The sequence below is a fragment of the Podarcis erhardii genome (genome assembly GCF_964252035.2).
Source record: "Podarcis erhardii genome assembly, chromosome: 12".
Lineage (NCBI taxonomy): Eukaryota > Metazoa > Chordata > Lepidosauria > Squamata > Lacertidae > Podarcis > Podarcis erhardii.
The window spans coordinates 8,805,375-8,819,799 of record NC_138513.1 but is presented as its reverse complement, the minus strand read 5'-3'; positions in this window follow the sequence as shown (position 1 = coordinate 8,819,799).

Below are 14,425 nucleotides of genomic sequence, written 5' to 3'. Positions count from 1 at the left end.
CCATAATATACATCCCTATGCACGCGCATGTGTGTGTGAACACCACCTGCCTTCTCTGTGGCAAGACAGACCAAACAGGGAAGCTTTATAAAATTTCTCAGCTGACTAAGGTTTGTTTTCCTCCTGATCTCCCTTCCCTTAGCAAGGCGCATGGAACGATAGCACTTCCTTCTGCTGCTCCAGAGGAATCTTACCTCCTACGACACCCTCAGTCACGTTCGATCTGGCTTCAGACCCGCAGCCCCAGCCAGGATGACAGATGTCTATGCCAGCGTGGTTAGTTTTGTCACGGCAATTAATCTCATGTTGCTGGTGACTTGCTAGTGGTGCGGAAGGGAAAGGGGGTGGGGAGCTGTCACAAACTCATTTCTCCTCCTGCTACCGTCAGGGTTCTTTCCAGGCCTGCCACTTTTGGTTTCATATGTGCGTGTGGGGGGGGGAACCTGGCCCTAGATCTTCCTGCCTCTGAGCATGTGCAGAGTTCCTTTCCACCAAACAAAGACTTCCCCATCGTTCTGCCTGGACACTTAGATCCAGTGCTGAGGGCCTTCTGGCCATTCCCTCATTGCGAGTAGCCAAGTTACAGGGAACCAGGCAGAGGGCCTTCTCGGTAGTGACACCCACCCTGTGGAACGCCCTCCCACCAGATGTCAAAGAGGAAAACAGATACCAGACATCTGAAGGCAGCCCTGTTTAGGGGAGCTTTTAATGTTTAATAGATTATTGTATTTTAATATTCTGTTGGAAGCCACACAGAGTGGCTGGGGAAACCCAACCAGATGAGCGGCGTATAAATAATATATTATTATTATTATTATTATTATTATTATTATTAGTCTGTTGGTTGGTGAAGTGCAGAGAGCCAGCATGGTATAGTGGTTAGGAGCGGTGGACTCGTAATCTGGTGAACTGGGTTCGCTTCCCCGCTCTTCCACCTGCAACGGCTGGGTGACCTTGGGCCAGTCACACTTCTGTGAAGTCTCTCAGCCCCACTCGCCTCACAGAGTGTTTGTTGTGGGGAAGGAAGGGAAAGGAGATTGTTAGCTGCTTTGAGACTCCTTAAGGGGCGTGAAAAGCAGGATATTTAGTCCAAACTCCTACCCCTACTCTTCCTCCCCCTCCTCCTCCTCCTCCTCCTCCTCTTCTTCTTCTTCTTCTTCTTCTTCTTCTTCTTCTTCTTCTTCTTCTTCTTCTTCTTCTTCTTTGCCACGGGTGAGGAGCCTCTGGCTCAGGGGCCAAATACAGACCTCCAGGCCCTCAGAATGCTCTCCAACCCCCCCCCCCACTTTCCTCACTCCATGCCCCTCACTGGTCCTCCTTTGCACCCCAAATGTTTTTACCTGGATAATGTGTTTTGACCTCTGATGACGCCTCTTGCTCCCCTGCGTGGAGGACAGAGAGCAGGGAGTTCGCATGTGCAGAAACTGACTTGCTACACAAAGACAATGTTAACTTTGGTTGCCCCGCCCACTTTTGACTTTGGCTCCTCCCACTGCCGGCATGTGGCCCTCAGAGGACTGCCCGGGGGGGGAATGCGGACCTTGGGATGGAATAAGGATACCCACCCTGGCCTACCGTCTGGGAACATGGGTGGATTGCTTTTCTCTTTGAAAAGGAGATGCGTTTTTGCCTGTCCAGAGACTGTGGTGGTGTCTGGCGGGATCTGGTCACTTGACCTTGTTCCATGGAAAGTGGAGACTGTTTTATTCCCACAGGCTTTCGGAGACTGACTGTTCTATTAAGGAAAGGACTTCTAAATAGTGCTGTGCTGCTATTATTATTATTATTATTATTACTACTACTACTACTACTACTATTATTTTAAATTTGTATACTGCAAAATTAAAACCTGGATTTTATTATGTATTTTGTGTTTATATGTTGTATTTTTCTGCTGTGAAGTGCCCTGAGATCTATGGATGAAGGCCAGTATACAAATTATTATTATCATTATTATTAAATTAAATTTGTATACTGCCCTGGATTTCCTTTGATTAATTTTCGCAAAACACAACATGGATTGCAAGTATTGTACGCAGAAAACAGCAGAAATGAAGAAAGGATAAAAAGAGCAGTTTAAAAAATAGACAAAATAGACCCATGTTGAGGAGGACGGAAGCCTATTAGAGAAGAAAAGGAATTGGGATTAAAGAATAGGGTGACATATGTCCGTATGTAAGAATTTATGCATTTATGGTTGTATGTATGTTTTTTGTCCGTCTTTCTTTCTTTCTTTCTTTCTTTCTTTCTTTCTTTCTTTCTTTCTTTCTCTCTCCCTCTCTTTCTCTCTCTCTCTCTCTCTCTCTCTCTCTCCCCTCCCCTTTTGTTTGTTGTTGCCCTTTTACTATTTTGGTTATTTTATTGTCTGTGTTTGTATCTCAAGTAAGAAAACTAATAAAAAGCAAATTAAAACAAAACAAAACACATAATAAAAATAGGAACAAAACAATAACTCCCTCTCCCTGCTAGCCCTTCCCACAAACACATTTTAAAGGGTATAGGATGTTAAACAGCCCAAGGCCTGGTTGAAAAGGAATGCTTTTGCCTGGTGACTAAAGATGTACAATGAAGGGGCCGGGGAAGTCTCCCCGGGGAGAGCATTCACAAAAGGGAAGCCACCACAGAAAAGGCCCCGTTCTTACGTTGCCACCTTCTGGAGCACACAAAGAAAGGCCTCAGAGGATGATCTCAGGGTCCAGGTGGTTCTTATAGATAGAAGTGGTCCTTGAGGTATGGCGGTCCTGAGCCATTTTACCATCTGTATTTTAATAGATATGTTTTTATATTGTTTTAATTCTAAGGTGAGTTGGGATAGCTGCATAGGTAGAGCATGAGACTCTTAATCTCAGGGTTGTGGGTTCGAGACCCACATTGGGCAAAAGATTCCTGCATTGCAAGGGGTTGGACTAGATGACCCTTGTGAGCCCTTCCAACTCTACGATTCTATGATTCGATTGTGGTTTTATTAACACTTTTAAACTATTGACTTTAACATGTTTTTAGCCTTTTGTATTCAAACTGTGTTGTTTTCATTTGTGCAAGCCACCTTTATTAATTGCTTTGAGATGTTTCATGTAAAGTGTGTTGCCATGTGGGTGTTATTCAATGCTAGTCCTACTCGGAGTAAACCCATTCAAGTAATCAGATTGAAGGCATTACGCACAATTTGCTGCTCTGTCCTATGTATTCAGAGCCCAGAGGGAAATTTTCGTCACCTGTTCTTCAGCTGTATTCAGATCAATCACCTCAGAAAGTGGTAATTGAACTTCCAGCTGACAAAGAATTGTACGTTACACATTTGGTAGCTAAATTTGCACCGGCAGCTAAGCTGCATTCTAGCCATATCAAGAATTATAATGTATTATAATTTCCAATCCAATGCTTTGTTGCCCTGCGAGGGTAGCATATATGCTGTTAATGTTCGCCCTGTGACTTCCTTAACAAGTTTCTCCTTTATTTCATGCATTATTTTGGAAATTTTATGTTTTATGTATTGTAACAGCCTTTGGATATCTGTAAGCTGCCTTATGTCCCTGCTAAAGAAGAAGGCGACATAATATTATATAATAATAATAATAATAATAATAATAATAATAATAATAATAATAATATGGCTATATACAATAAAGTTGACTGACAGACTTACCATTGAAGTTAATGGACATAACTTAGATTTTTTATTATTATTTCTTTTCTAAAAAATAATTTTTATTGAATGATTTTATGTTACAAAAAACAATACAGCCATACTATCACTAAATATAATTAAGAAATAAAAATTGCATACATTGATATTTAGTTTGTTATTTGTTATTTACCGTCTTATTTCCTCCCAAACATTGCATGCAACAACACACATATGTGCAGACACCCACACACCCACACCCACACACAAAATGATAATAATGAAAGTAAATATTTTTCCACTTTTATCTTCCAAAAGCTTTATTCAACTTTGACTTCCTGTCAAGTCCCTTTGCATATGCAGAACCACTGAAATAATAATTAAAAAATCTAAAAAAATCTAAAAAACAACAACATAGATTTTTTTATTATTATTTCAATGGTTCTGCTTTGGGTAGGTCTTAGGAGAATACAACCCTGTGTGTCATGACATGCAACTTGATTCCAGCGCACACTTACTTGCATGTGGATCTGTGTGCATAAGCCATGCACATAGATGGTGCAACACAGCCACCTCACCTGTTCACACCTGTGCCATGTTGTAGGGTCTGCACTACACAGTCTACCAATTCTCTCCTTTCCCTCTCGGCTGTCGCAGGGACTCCCAGGTCCTGGGAATTATCTTTGGCTGACCTCCTTGCCGGCAGCTATGCTTCAGCTCAGCCACTCAGAGGCCGGGGTTACTGTGTGTTTATTTTCCCACACCGATTAAACATCGCTGATTAGCTCAACTAATTAACCATACACTAGCAATTACGCTCTGACAGGTATCTTTGGAGCCTCTAACAGCTGTTACCACAAGATCAAACAAGTCAAGACAGGAAGAAGAAAGGAAAACAATTAAATACACAAATGAAACAGGCAGAAGGGGGGAAACGCACACAAAAAACCCACCACTACCCTCGCCCAAATCCCTCTGCAGTCATCTCCAGAGCTTGGAATATCTTACTGCATTTGCAAGGTAGGCTGAGCAAGGAGCAGGATGAAGTCACCATGCCCAATTTTCTAGAATGTATTATTTTAAAATATTTAAAATATTTAAAAGGGATGTGGGTGTTGCTGTGGTTTAAACCACTGTGCCGCTTGGACTTGCTGATCGGAAGGTCAGCGGTTTGAATCCCCACAACGGGGTGAGCTCCCTTTGCTTGGTCCCTGCTCCTGCTAACCTAGCAGTTCGAAAGCACGTCAAAATGCAAGTAGATAAATAGGTACCACTCCGGCGGGAAGGTAAACGCCGTTTCCGTGTGGAAATATACTCAGAGTCGCAAAGTGATTTCATGCTCTTTATTCAGCTCATAGTGGTGAGGAGGAATGAATGAAAGTCCCCTCAAAGTATCTGCTTTATATACATTATTTACACCATGGGCTGCACATGATTGGCTAATTCCGGAATTCTACTGTAAGCCAATCAGGTTGTGGATTCACTTCTATCTGGAGCATGATTGGGTGGTTCCTGCCAAACAATCATACTGCTGCATTGTTCTAGGACCAATCAGACTGCTGCATTCTGAATCCTATTGTTCTAGGACCAATCAGACTGCTGCATTTTGGATCCTATTGTTCTAGGACCAATCAGACTGCTGCAGTTTGGATCCTATTCAACTCAGTACATAACAGTGTGCTGCTCTGGTTCGCCAGAAGCAGCTTTGTCATGCTTGCCACATGACCCAGAAGCTGTCTACGGACAAACGCCAGCTCCCTCAGCCTATAGAGTGAGATGAGCACACTACCCCAGAGTCGTCTGCGACTGGACCTAATGGTTGGGGTACCTTTACCTTTACCTTATTATTTTAAAACTTACATCCCACCCTTCACCAAAACCTCCATTGCCTTGTGGGATATATTTGGGAGAACAAAAGCCTAAGGAGTAAATCCTACACAAATCCAGAGTGGAGTCCCTAAGATGGTTGGGTGACGCCTTGCACGCCTCCTTCTGGCAATTCCCATAGACATGCTGGTGCCTGATGTATTGCTTTGCTTTCCTTTGGACCACGTCAGCAAGGCCAGGAGGTCTTGTCATCTGAGCATCCCAGCACCTCCATACGCACTGCCCAGGACTGCGCCCCAGGAAAGTCACTTTGCTGTTGCTTATGCAGTGGTTTGACTTGACCCCCAAAGGCGCACTCCATTGTCTCTTGAGACAGATGGATGCTGACCACAACCCTTCTCCATAAGACTCCAGCATGTGAAACACCCATAAAGGAATCTGTAACCTTTAAAGCAACAAGACTGGTTCATCAAGTTAGATAGAGCTTGTTTGCTACTGGATTATATTTTCTACAGGAAGCTGGTGATGGAGGAATCTAGTACAGTGGTACCTCGGCTTACATACGCTTCAGGTTACATACGCTTCAGCTTACAGACTCCGCTAACCCAGAAATATTACCTCAGGTTAAGAACTTTGCTTCAGGAAGAGAACAGAAATCGTGCTCCGGTGGTTCAGCGGCAGCAGGAAGCCCCATTAGCTAAAGTGGTGCTTCAGGTTAAGAACAGTTTCAGGTTAAGAACGGACCTCCGGAACAAATTAAGTACTTAACCCGAGGTACCACTGTATTTCAGAGCAAAGTCAACAGAGAAGCTGGAAAAATGGATCTAGGCCAGGGGTCGGCAACCTAAGGCCCATGGGCCACGCAGTGGCGTAGCGTGGGGGGTGCAGGGGGGCCGGCCGCACCGGGCGCAACATCTGGGGGGGGGCGCTCACCGCCTCCGGAGTCGCCGAAGAGCCTCAGGCGCAGGCTGTACCAGAGCCCCATGTCTCGCAGAACCGACGAGCTGTGCGCGCGTCCGGGCTGAAGGCGTCTGGCAGGCAGCGGCTCTCAGCGCTCGCCGCGGTCCCCGCGCATCAGGGCCGCGGAGGGCGCGCCAGGCAGCCCCTCCTCACAGCCCCGCCGCCGCCGCCGCTACTGCTGCTGCAGCTGCTGGGCCATGTTGCATTTTCCTCGCCTCTCTGCCCTCCTCCTCCTCCGGGCAAGCGGCGTCGTTTGCGCGGCAGCGCCAGTGGCAACTCACCTCAGATCACCTGACACGGACCCGCCGCTGCTGCCGTGGCTACCTTACCGTAAATATTCCAGCCCAGGCAGCAGCAAGAAGAAGCTGGCAGCGGCAGCAGGTTAGGGGTTAGGGGCGCAAATTACTTGCCTTGCCCCGGGTTAGGGGGCGCAAATTACTTGCCTTGCCCCGGGTGCTGACAACCCACGCTACGCCGCTGGGGCCACAAGCAGCCCATGGGGGTCATTTAACCGGCCCATGGACCCCCGCCACCTGCTCGGGGACCCACGCTGCCCACTCAGTCAGCTCCCATGTGCCACACTAAACTGGAAGCTCCAGCAGCCAATGAGAAGCAGTGCACACCTCCTCCGTGTCAGAAGGAGCACTGGAAATAGTGTTTGTGCATGTGTGTGCGTGTGTGCGTGCGCACTCCGGCCCACTGCGGCGTCTGTGGGGCCGTGAACCAGCCCAAGCCACAAAAACTTTGCTGACCCTTGATCTAGGCAGGTGGGATCAAGGCAGGCTGGAGATCCTGTCAAATTGGCAGTGATGCCGTTAGGTAATTTTTGGTTAATCTGGACTGTATTAGCTTGCAAGCCCCCTTGGCTTTTGTAGATGGAAATGCGTTTCATTGACTCGTTTCATTGATGCGTTTCAAGTCGGCTCCTGTGGCTCCTCTCTCTAGGTCAGGCATGGGGAACCTCTGGCCTGGTGTCCCACCTACGCAGCCCTGAAGAATCTCCACAAGTCACACCCCTTCTCTACAACCCACACTTCACACTTGCCTGCTCCTTGAGTTCTTTTGGCTAGCTAGTTCTTTTGGCTGCATACACAGCAAACATGTAAAGCACATGACTTCCCCCCCTCCAAGAATCCTGTAGTTTACTCCCCCCCCCCCCAGCAGAGCTACAATTCCCAGCACCCTTAACAAACTACAGCTCCCAGGATTCTTTGGGGGAAGTCATGTGCTTTACATGTGTGATGCATACACAGTCTGTGTCTCTGAACTGTGGCAATGTCTCTTTGTCTGGTTATCTCCTGCTTGGACTACTGCAATGCGCTCTACGTGGGGCTACCTTTGAAGGTGACTCGGAAACTACAACTAATCCAGAATGCAGCAGTTAGATTGGTGACTGGGAGTGGCTGCCAAGACCACAAAACACTGGTCTTGAAAGACCTACATTGGCTCCCAGTACGTTTCCGAGCACAATTCAAAGTGCTGGTGCTGACCTTTAAAGCCCTAAACGGCCTCAGTCCAGTATACCTGAAGGAGCGTCTCCACCCCCATCGTTCTGCCCGGACGCTGAGGTCCAGCGCCGAGGGCCTTCTGGCGGTTCCCTCACTGCGAGAAGCCAAGTTACAAGGAACCAGGCAGAGGGCCTTCTTGGTAGTGGCACTCGCCCTGTGGAACGCCCTTCCATCAGATGCCAAAGAAATAAACAACCATCAGACTTTTAGAAGATATCTGAAGGCAGCCCTGTTTAGGGAAGCTTTTAATGTTTGATGCACAGTGGTACCTCAGGTTAAGTACTTAATTCGTTATGGAGGTCTGTTCTTAAGCTGAAACTGTTCTTAACCTGAAGCACCACTTTAGCTAATGGGGCCTCCTGCTGCCGCCGCGCTGCCGGAGCACAATTTCTGTTCTCATCCTGAAGCAAAGTTCTTAACCCGAGGTACTATTTCTGGGCTAGCGGAGTCTGTAAGCTGAAGCGTATGTAACCTGAAGTGTATGTAACCCAAGGTACCACTGTATTGCGGTATTTTAATATTTTTTGGAAGCCTCCTAGAGTGGCTGAGGAAGCCCAGCCAGATGGGCAGGGTATAAATTTATTGTTGTTGTTGTTGTTGTTGTTGTTGTTGTTGTTGTTGTTGTTGTTGTTTTGTTGTTGTTGTTGTTGTTGTCTGGATGTGGGGATGTGGTGTGAGAGTGTGAAAATTTCCAATTTTAGTTTGCTGGAATTTAGCCTGCTCTGCAAAGGTTCAGAATCACAAATCTGCCCTACCCACTATTGCCCCTGGACCTGCCCTCGGCTGATTGGCACGTGGTCATGTGTTTTGGGAGCCCTCCTGCTTTCTCTGCTGAGTGGGCCCCGGGGCCATTCCCCAAATCCTGTCCCGATGGTCCCAATGCAAACTGTGAGGGGGGAGCCAGTCTGCCGCCACGGATGGCTTCTGTGCAAGAAATGGATGATGGGAAAAGGAGACAGCAGTCAGCGTGCCGCATTAATATCTATCACGGCTGCAACTTGATTAAAAATATTTTGATTGATTAACCCTACGAGTTTTAGTCGATTAAGCTATTGATTGAATTTGCATATGCACGCAAAAACAATATTTCTAAAAGCAAGAATCTCGCTCCCTTTGTCTTATTTATTTCGTTGCTTGGTTTATACCCCTACTCTTCAAATGAAATTCCCAAATGCAATATCAGGTCCAGTTAGCAATCTGACTGCAGTTTCCAAAAGCAGCCCCACATATAACATGTTACAGTAGTCTGATCGGGACACTGCAAGAAGGTGGGGATTTAGTTGGCATGTGTCATAGGCATCATATGTGAGAGAAAAAGTGGGCGTTGTTGTTGTTGTAGTTGTATTTTAATTTATTACCTGGTCTTCACCCTATGACTGGTGCTTGCCATCAGCATTTGTATTAAAAAGAATAATCCCTTTTTAAAAATAATAATAATAATCTGCTTTTTGATTAATTGCAGCACCTTTTCAGCTGATTGAAAATCTTAAAACTGATTAACCAAATTAAACGTTGCAGTTCTTCTGCCTTTTTTTCAGCATTTGTACATCTGGGAAAATGGGAAGCTGCCATATACCAAGTCAGAGTATGAGTTTATCTAGCTCCCTTTTGAAAACACTGACTGGCAGCATTCGTCTTCAGACACGGTCTTTTTCCAGCCCTGCCTGGAGACACCAGGGATTGAACCTGGAACTTCTGAATGCAAAGCACTGGGTTATGGTCCTCCCTCTTCCTTCCTTCCTTCCTTCCTTCCTTCCTTCCTTCCTTCCTTCCTTCCTTCCTTCCTTCCTTCCTGCATTCCATCACACACCTTTGTGACCAACAGCACAACCCTATACATGTCAACAACAATGTAAGTACCATTAAGTTCAGTGGGGCTTGCTCCTTAGTAAGTGGGGAGAGGACCCAGAAACGAGTTATGCAGACAGGAACAAGCTTGATCTCAGTGGCACCTCAAGGTATGGGACAAGTTTAGCCAAAACACCAATGGTCTCCCAGGGTGCATCTCTTGCCTCAGTCTCATATAAGTGAACAGTTGCCTCTTAGCCCTGCAGGGAACAGTAATGTGGCCATGAGGGCAACATTTATCTCCTTCCCCCTGACACTGAGTGCTCCAGATTTCATTGAGGATATGCTAGTGCCGAATGTATCCATCGCCACAGACCCCGCAAGTACACCACCCTCTTCATGGGTCCTTGCAACACGCAGCAAACCCACCACAAAAATTGGCATTTTCAGACCCTCCAAGTGCCGCTATTTTCCAGGGACAGTCCTGGATTCACAGAAGCTGTCTCGGTTTCTGATTTGATCCCTGAACGTCCTGCTTTTCCTTAGGACCTCCCTAGTTTCATTGGAGAAATGTTGGAGGGGATGGAGTTATGTGACCCCTGAGCCAAGGAGATGAATAACCATACAACCTTTAGAAGACATCTGAAGGCAGCCCTGTGGGGAAGTTTTTTAAATGCTTAATGTTTTATTGTGTTTTATTGAATTGGAAGCCAGCCAGAGTGGCTGGGGCAACCCTGTCAGATGGGTGGGGGTAAAAATAATACTATTATTATTATTATTATTATTATTATTATTATTATTATTAAATAGGACATTCCTATTTTCACTGGAGAAACGTTGGAGGGTATGCATTTTATTCTTGTTTTCTGTCAATTTATCTATCTACCTTAAGGTAAAGGTAAAGGGACCCCTGACCGTTAGGTCCAGTCGTGGCCAACTCTGGGGTTGCGGCACTCATCTCGCTTTATTGGCCGAGGGAGCCGGCGTACAGCTTCCGGGTCATGTGGCCAGCATGACTAAGCCACTTCTGGCGAACCAGAGCAACGCACGGAAACGCCGTTTACCTTCCTGCCAGAGCGGTACCTATTTATCTACTTGCACTTTGACGTGCTTTCGAACTGCTAGGTTGGCAGGAGCTGGAACCGAGCAACAGGAGCTCACCCCATCACGGGGATTCGAACCACGACCTTCTGATCGGCAAGCCCTAGGCTTAACCCACAGTGCCACCCGCGTCCTATTTATCTTTATTCCACTCTAGAGTGACCAAGAGACAGGACGTAGGGGGAAGGTGCTAACAGGATTGTTTGCAGACTGTGAGCAGGCTTCTCCATTTTCCGTGGTTCCCATTCATTTCAAAGGAACAAAGGAAATAAATAGCAGCTGGGCCATCTTTTCAGGGAGAGGGACTGTGGGGTGTTCTCCTGGCAAGGAAAGTGAGGTCAAGCGTTAAGCTTCTGAGACCTTGCTGTTTTCTGGGAATCTCTGCAGGCCAGAGACCTCTGGGTCCTTTCTGCACTTGGAGACCTTGCCCGGAACACGAGGCAAGGCCTAGCGAGTATTCAGATAATTCCAAGGCTATCAAGGGCTATCTCCACTGTCAAAGTCATCATGCCTCAGAATGCCAGTTGCTGGAAACTCTTGCTCTCGTGTCCAGATTCTCACTGGCATCTGGTTTGCTTCTCTGAGAACCAGATGCAGGAGGAGATGGGCCTTTGGCATAATCCAGCAGGCTTACTTACGTGGTGTAGTGGTTAGAGCAGGCGTCCTCAAACTCGGCCCTCCAGATGTTTTGAGACTACAATTCCCATCATCCCTGACCACTGGTCCTGCTAGCTAGTGATCATGGGAGTTGTAGGCCCAAAAACATCTGGAGGGCCGAGTTTGAGGAAGCCTGGGTTAGAGGGTCAAGCTAGGAGCTAGGAGACCAGGGTTTGAATCCCTACTTGGCCATGAAGCTAACTGGGTGACCTTAAGCCAGTCACTGCCTCTACGCCTAACCTACCTCACAGGGTTGTTGTGGGAGACAGCCATGCATACCACCTGGAGCTTTTACCTAAGTTTATTTCCATATTGTCTTTCGGCAAAAGGGCCCCCAAGGTGGATCACCGAGGTCAAAATAGATACAAGATTTGACTAACAAGGCGCAACTGACAATAATTTAATTCTTCTAGTACTGTGATCTGGGAAGATTCATACTCTCTGTTCCAGACCCCCCCCCCCAGGAGTCAATATGGATAGTGGCTTCATTGTCCCCTTGATATCCTGGAGGCCTCAGGACACATATTGCATAACCCCATTTGCATAGAAGAAGAAGAAGAAGAAGAAGAAGAAGAAGAAGAAGAAGAGGAGTTTGGATTTGATATCCCACTTTATCACTACTCTAAGGAGTCTCAAAGCGGCGAACATTCTCCTTTCCCTTCTTCCCCCACAACAAACACTCTGTGAGGTGAGTGAAGCTGAGAGACTTCAGAGAAGCATGACTAGCCCAAGGTCACCCAGAAGCTGCATGTGGAGGAGCGGAGACGCGAACCCGGTTCCCCAGATTATGAGTCTACTGCTCTTAACCATTTCACCACACTGGCATATATCTGGAGAGGGTTGTTGTAGAACTGAGTCTGGATATGGCAACCACCCCGAAGCTTGGGCAAAACGAAAATGGAATCGTTCCGTTACCAAAACTTCTCAGAAGTGGTTTTGCACAACCTTTAAATAGAAGGCAGCACCACAGATGCCCTCGCTGTGCTATGACAGTTCTCTGTGTTTAGGGGTTTGTGTGTGTGTGTCCATTCAACCACATTGTCAGCCTCCAGGACGGATCAGTTTGCCTCCCTCCAATTCCTCTTCATTCTCTTCAGTTCATAGAACGCCAATCTACGAGCCGCTCCTGGTCCCTGGCATCCCCAAGTGATGGAAATGCTGTGATTGAAGGCAATTGCTGGACAAAACAGGGGAATTGTAAATAATGTAGGACAATGCATTTAGCAAGGGAGATGGCGGCAAAGGGTGGAGGCCGGCAGGGCGGAAGGGGGGGGGGACAGAGGAGAACAGCAGGAGGGGGGCGGGAAGGCTGCGACTTTTGGTATTGATCAGGAATTAATATATAACCTTCAAGAACACGGCGCAGAAGTTCAATATGGTTGTGAAAGCCCAGATTGCTGCTGTCTGGGTGATAAGTTACCCCTGGATGCCAGAAGGGATGCAGCTGCTGATTACAAATGCACTCGGAGAAACCTGAAATTTCAATTTGCTGCACAAATGTCACCAAATGGCGCCGGCTCCTCCTGGGATTTCAGGAAGAAGTGCGGCTGTCCGCTGACCTCATTACCCTCTGCCCTTTCCCCAAAGTTCGGGAAGGTGTCCAGGCTGACGCCGTCCGAGCTGTAGGGTGGGGGACACCAGATTGTCAAATGGCCGGATGCATTGATGTCCAGCCATCTGGACATTTGTTTAAAAGAACACAAAAACACAAGACAAGCCCTGCTGGGTTCAGCAAGTGCTCCATGTGGTCCAGTATCCTGATCTCCCAATGGCCAAAGAGATACCCGTGGGAAGTCCGTGAACAGGGCTTCAGCACAACAGCACACGGCCACCTGCAATTCCCAGAAACAATATGTCACCCTTCAGTTGAGCTTCCAAGGCCACCTTATACCAGATCAAGCCACTAGCCTACTGAGCTCAGGGATCTGGGACCCTCTAGGCTTCTCTGTCTGTACCCTGGCACTTCCGGGCCTTCTTGGTAGTGGCACCCGCCCTGTGGAATGCCCTCCCACCAGATGTCAAAGAGAACAACAACTACCAGACTTTTAGATGACATCCAAAGGCAGCCCTGTTTAGGGAAGCTTTTAATGTTTGATGCATTAAAAGGTAAAGGGACCCCTGACCATTAGGTCCAGTCGTGACCAACTCTGGGGTTGCGACGCTCATCTCGCTTTATTGGACAAGGGAGCCGGTGTACAGCTTCCGGGTCATGTGGCCAGCATGACTAAGCCGCTTCTGGCGAACCAGAGCAGCACACGGAAACGCCATTTACCTTCCTGCTGGAGCGGTACCTATTTATCTACTTGCACTTTGACGTGCTTTCGTACTGCTAGGTTGGCAGGAGTAGGGACTGAGCAACAGGCACTCACCCCATCGTGGGGATTAGAACCGCCGACCTTCTGATCGGCAAGCCCTAGGCTCTGTGGTTTAGACCACAGCGCCACCCGTGTCCCTACATTTGATGCATTACTGTATTTTAATATTGTGTTGGAAGCTGCCCAGATATGCCTGCCTGGAATGTGTCCTTGAACTCAGATCATGCCACTTGCTTGCCTGGACGGAGGATAAAGAGGTGTAGAAACTAGGCTACTGTGCAAAGGTTAAGTTTACATGCATTCCTCAAACCGCTGTTGGCTCTGGCCCCGGACTTGTTCCTGGGAAGTAGCTGCTGGAAGCTCTTTGAGAAAGTGGATTTTAGACAATACTGGCACTGTGGGTTAAACCACAGAGCCTAGGATTGCCGATCAGAAGGTCGGCGGTTCGAATCCCCACGACGAGGTGAGCTCCCGTTGCTCGGTCCTTGCTCCTGCCAACCTAGCAGTTCAAAAGCACGTCAAAGTGCAAGTAGATAAATAGGTACCGCTCTGGCAGGAAGGTAAACGGCATTTCCGTGCGCTGCTCTTGTTCGCCAGAAGCAGCTTGGTCATGCTGGCCACAAGACCCAGAAGCTGTATGCTGG